Here is a 6,000-nt window from a genome sequence, read left to right as displayed (position 1 = left end):
AGACGGCAGATGCCCTTGGGGGACGGCCTGGACCAGATCTGGGCCTGGAGGGCCCGGCTGCTGACTGCTCCAACTCTGCTTGGGCGGCAGCAGTCTGTCCTACGGGTGGTGACAGCTGCAGTGGAGGAGTGACAGTGTTGGCTGCATGAATGCTGCCAACCTGACAGAGCACAGGCACTCCCTGGTCAGCTGATACACTGGCACTCGCACGGGCCAGCACTGCAGCATGCGCAGCAATCTGCTGAAGCACAGACTGCTGGGCTGCTGTGGCGCGGCAAGGGCCCCGTCAATGCCTGACTGATCCAGCGAGGGTGGCAGCAGTTAGTGCCCGTGTGGCCCTGGTCTGTGTCTGCATCACACCAGCCAGTGAATGCACGGCACGACTGAGCACTTGGCTGGAAGCCGCCTGTGATGCAGCGAAGTCCTGCTGACTCCTTGCATGTGCTGCACTGAATTCTTGCAGACTCCTGGCCTGTGCTGCCCCAAATTCCTGAGCACTCCTTGCCAGTGACTCTAAGGAGTCATGGTGTGGAGATGCTGGAGTGGGACTGGGGTGGACAAATGTAAGAAGTCGCACAACACCAGGTTATAGTCCAACAGCTTTATTTGAAGTCACAAGCTTTCGGAGCGCTGCTCCTTTGTCAGGTGAAGTGGAGAGATGCATAAAGACACAGCTTATATAGTCAGAGAATAATGTCAGATGTTTACAGGTAATCTTTCTAACTGCCATTTATCACACCTCGGCAGAGAGATAATCACAGCAATCAAAGGTGTGAATGGTGTCCAAACAGGTCAGTCAGGAAAACATTACATCAAAGAACAATGAGGTGGGGTCACAAGGGGTCAAATGTTGCAGATGCTGGGGTCTGTGTGAAAAACAAAAAAACAGACAAAAAACATTTTTTTTGCTGGAAATCACAGCAGGTCCGGCCGCATCTGTGTAGAGAGAACAAGCCAATGACGACTCGAGTCTGGATGACCCTACGTCAGGTGGGGTTACATGTAGCGTGACATGAACCCAAGATCCCAGTTCAGGCCATCCTCATGGGTGCAGAACTTGGCTATCAGTTTCTGCTCAATGATTTTGCGTTGTCGTGTGTCTCGAAGGCCGCCTTGGAGAATGCTTACCGGAAGATCGGAGGCTGAATGTCCTTGACTGCTGAAGTGTTCCCCGACTGGGAGGGAACACTCCTGCCTGGCGATTGTTGCACGGTGTCCGTTCATCCGTTGTCGCAGTGTCTGCATGGTCTCGCCGATGTACCATGCTCCGGGGCATCCTTTCCTGCAACGCCGAGCTTCCCCACCCCTCCCGTGTTGCTGCAGCCCGCTGGGCCCTGGAGCTTCACTCTCCTCAGACCCTTCCCGCTGCTCCCCTCCAGGGAAGACATGTCCCCATCATGGCCATGGGCTGCCTCGGCTGAGGGTGGCACTGATGGGCCGGCTTCCTCTTCCTCCCCCTCGAATTCAGAATCAGACACAGTGCCAGCTTGAGGGCCCACCTCCTCACCTGGCGATTCAGCATCTGAAAGCAGGGAGGCACAAGAGTTGCTTTAGAGTGAGGACAGGGCGGCAGCGAGGGAGGCATGAGTGCTGCTATGCACTGCATTGGTTTGATAGTGGCAAAGGATGCTGGTGTGAGGTGCAAGTGAAAAGAGAGAGGTCAAAAAGGTGATGACCGTACCATTGCTGCCCAGAACAGGGTTGGCATCTCCACTGGCGATGGGGCCAATCAGCCGGCCTGCCATAATGCGCTCCACACGCTGCTCCAGGTCGCTGAGCTCTTTGAGGTCAGGATGGCCTCCCCCAGTCCGTCACTGCTGCCTGCGATTGTGGGCCAGCTTGCCCTGCAAGAGAAAGGACGACCTCTAAGTACAGTGTCAAGCCCTGATCTTGCCTGCACTGCCTCCTATGGTGGAATAGCCCTGACAGTGTCAAGCCCTCATCTTGCCTGCACTGCCTCCCATGGTGGAATAGCCCTGACAGTGTCAAGCCCTCATCTTGCCTGCACTGCCTCCCATGGTGGAATAGCCCTGACAGTGTCAAGCCCTCATCTTGCCTGCACTGCCTCCCTTGGTGGAATAGCCCTGACAGTGTGTAAAGTGCTGAATGTGCAAGTAATTTTCATGAGAGTCCCATAGCTACTGGATGAGGGCTGGGCATTTCAGGTCCCTTTGGCCATAAAGTGAGGTGCACATGCAGGGATGAGGAGGATACTGGAAAGGGTGCTCACCCTGACAACCCAAGTGAGGTCATTGAACTTTTTTCTGCATTGCACAGGAGTCCTGCCAACCACGCTGTTGGAGGTCACCCTGTTTGCCACCTCCCTCCAGGCTTTTCTATACTCGCTGAGCAGCAGCCTCCTGCCACTATCAGGGAAGAGGACAGATCGCCTGCGCTCCACTGCGCCAACCAGTAGCTTCAGGGCACCCTCGCTGAAGCGCTGCATTCGCTCCCTAGCCTTCTCCATAGTCGTGGGCATTGAACTGTTGAAGCAGCCATGTTCAGGCCTTGATTCAGGGCTGCAGTGTGCAGGGTGTGGCAGCCAAACAAATCCACCCTCCCCCTTTAAGAGCTGACCGGCGCCAGCGTGTCTGCCTTCAATCAGCAACTCGCCGCACCTGCGCTGCGCCCGCCCTTGGTGGTAGCTCCCCGGCTCGCCGGCTTAGCGCCTTATGATAGTCGTGCATCGCCTGCTTTAGCGCAGCAGCAACCTCTTGGGGCGATGCAACTGAATATCGGCGAAGGTGGCGCTAAGTTGCACCGGGCGCTAAATTTAGCGAACGCTAAAGTAGCGCCCCAAACATGGCTATACTGAATTTCTAGGCCATAGGCTTCAATTTTGCTAGCAGGTTTTGTTATGTATTGTGTGTTCTCCTCCCACCTGTGGTGGCGCTGTCACAGCAGATACATGGTTGGGTGTTCTCTTGGTTAAGTTTAGCTCTCTTTGTTCGGAACTCTCCAGAACTTTCCTTTCCTTCCTGAATAAAGTACTTCATGTTTGAATCTCTGAGTTCTGAGTTCTAATTGTGACTAGGTAGAAAGGTACCGACACAACAAAGTGGCGACGAGGATCGGATGAATCTGCGTTGTGGGAACTTTCTTGTTTTCGACGACAAAACACTCGGAACAGAGATTGCAGCATCACATTAACGTTACGGGTGCAGTGAGTAAACAGAAATTTTAATTTGAAACGTGAGATAGCTACTATATTAGGAAACATCGGTGATTTTGATGAAAATGTGGAGCAATGCAGCGCTTATACGGAACGTTTTGACTATTTTGTATTGGCGAATGCGGTGGCAAATGAAAAGGTCATGCCTACCTTTTTGAGTGTAATGGGGCCGAAGACATTCAATTTACTTCGCAGCCTTGTGCAGCCAGATAAGCCAGGAACTAAAACATATAAGCAACTAGTGGAAATTCTTGGAGCACATTTTTCACCAAAACCTCTGGTTATTGCTGAGAGATTTAGATTTCACAAACGGAATCAAGAGCAGGGGGAATCAGTGACGATGTTTATTGCTGCTTTAAAAAGGTTGTCAGAACACTGCGAGTTCAAGGAGGTGCTGAATGACACCATTAGAGACAGACTTGTGTGTGGTCTGCAAAGTGCAGCCACACAGAAGCGCCTTCTTACTGAGGACAACCTTACTCTTGAAAAGGCCATTGAAGTTAGTGTCTCCATGGAGATGGTGGAAAAGGAGGCTCAGCAGTTGAGTTCAACAGGGAGAGTTCACAAGGTGTCGTCTGAGCCTAAAGGTGTGCGGAACGGCACATGTTACCGTTGTGGGAAAACGGGCCATCACGCTAATGACTGCTGGTGTACGGAGCTGGAATACCGAAATTGTGGCAAAAAGGGTCACATTGAACACGCCTGTAGAGGTAAAAAAAGAACAGACAGAGCTGGGAGGCATGAAAGCAAAATGTCTGTATTTGGACAAGAGAGGAAAAAGTGTGCTCATTCAGTGCAGTATGATGGAACAAGCAAAACAGAGGGGAGCGACACCTCTGAGGAGGAAGAGGTGCACATACTGACGGTTGCAGGTGGTTCAAATGGCTACTGGGTGTCACCACTGGTGGAGGGACAATCAGTGCGGATGGAGGTGGACACAGGCGCGGCTGTGTCCCTTGTTTCAGACACTGTCTACAACAAAATGCTAAAGCATCTTACCATTCAGCCAACAAACATTGTGCTAAAGACGTATACCGCCGAACCTGTGGCCATGAGAGACGCCATTGAGGTGACAGTTAAATTGAACGGGACAGACTGCGAAACTGCCATTATATGTGGTAAAGGGAAATTACCCATCGCTACTGGGATGTGCGTGGCTAGAGAAAATCACGCTGGACTGGCCTGCAGTCCGCATGATGTCAAAAGGGGAGTCAGGTCTGACTGCAGTGTTAAACAAACATGCAGAACTCTTCAATGGGGAACTTGGGAGCATGAAAAAGATCAGCGTGAGACTGGACATTAAACCTCACAGCAAGCCGAAGTTTCACAAAGCCCGACCTGTACTCTATGCAATTAGGTCAAAAGTTGAGGCTAACTTGGAGGCCTTAGTCGAGAATGGAGTCCTGGAGCCTGTGAGCGTGAGCAAATGGGCCACACCCATTGTTCCTGTCCTGAAAAAGGATGGATCTGTTCGAATCTGCGGGGATTTTAAAGTGACTATTAACCCGGTGCTGTCTGCGGAACAGTACCCTCGTCCCCTCATTGATGATCTTTTTACGGGCCTGGCCGGAGGGCAAAAGTTCAGCAAAATAGACTTATGCCAGGCTTATCTACAAATGCATGTCGATGACAAATCAATGGAGCTGCTGACAATTGTGACACACAAGGGGCTATACAGGTACTGCCGCCTTCCATTTGGAATTACGTCGGCCCCTGCTCTATTCCAAAGGGCAATGGATCAGATTTTGAGTGGACTGCCAGGAGTCCAGTGCTACCTGAACGACATCCTTGTCACTGGGACAAATGAGGAGGATCATCTTCTGAACTTGGATGCGACACTACAACGATTGAAAGAGTACGGACTCAGAGTTCTTAAAGACAAATGTGAATTCTTTCAGTCTTCAGTTGAGTACCTGGGGCATGTGATTGATGCTACTGGCCTGCATAAGGCGCCGTCAAAGGTCAAGGCGAACGTGGAGGCCCCAGCACCCCAGAATGTGAGCCAGTTACATTCATTTCTGGGGCTACTTAACTACTATGGTAAGTTTATTCCAGACTTAGCAACATTGCTGAAGCCGTTACATCAGTTGCTATGTCAAGGCAAAACATGGAAATGGACTGAACTGTGCAACGAAGCTTTCGCCCAAGCAAAGAAAGCAATGCTGAAATCGGAGGTCCTGACACACTTCGACCCAAAGCTACCCGTGCAGCTAGCATGTGATGCATCACCATATGGTGTGGGAGCAGTCATATCCCACATCATGCCTTCTGGTGAAGAGAAACCTATCGCCTTCGCATCACGCACCTTGAACAAGGCCGAGAGTAACTATGCACAGATTGAGCGCGAGGTCTTGGGAATCGTTTTTGGAATTCGAAAATTTCATCAGTACCTGTTTGGGAGAAGGTTCACACTCCTGATGGACCACCGTCCATTGACTTCAATCTTCGGGCCCCACACCGGAATTCCGTCTCTTGCTGCAAGCAGGATGCAAAGGTGGGCTTTACTGTTGTCAGGACACACATACGACATCAAATATCACAAATCAGATGGTCTCTCAAGGCTACCCTTGCCTGTTACTCCCCCAGAGCCTCGTCAGATAGACATCTTCTACTTTAGACAAGTGGAGGGAGCACCTGTCACGGCAGTTCAGGTGCGAAGGTACACCCGCAACGATCCAGTCCTGTCTGAGGTAATAGACGATGTCATTCGAGGGAGAGCTATAGGAGATTCTCCTAATTTGAAACCATACGTTTCAAAAAGAAATGAGCTCTCCGTCCAGGCAGGTTGTCTTCTTTGGGGATGCCGTGTCATCATTCCGCCACCTCTG

Source organism: Somniosus microcephalus, chromosome 7 (assembly GCF_052327205.1).
Source record: "Somniosus microcephalus isolate GS21.2 chromosome 7, FLI_Smic_1.0, whole genome shotgun sequence".
NCBI classification, from domain to species: Eukaryota; Metazoa; Chordata; class Chondrichthyes; order Squaliformes; family Somniosidae; genus Somniosus; species Somniosus microcephalus.
The sequence above is the reverse complement of the archived record's forward strand: the minus strand, read 5'-3'. Positions refer to the sequence as shown.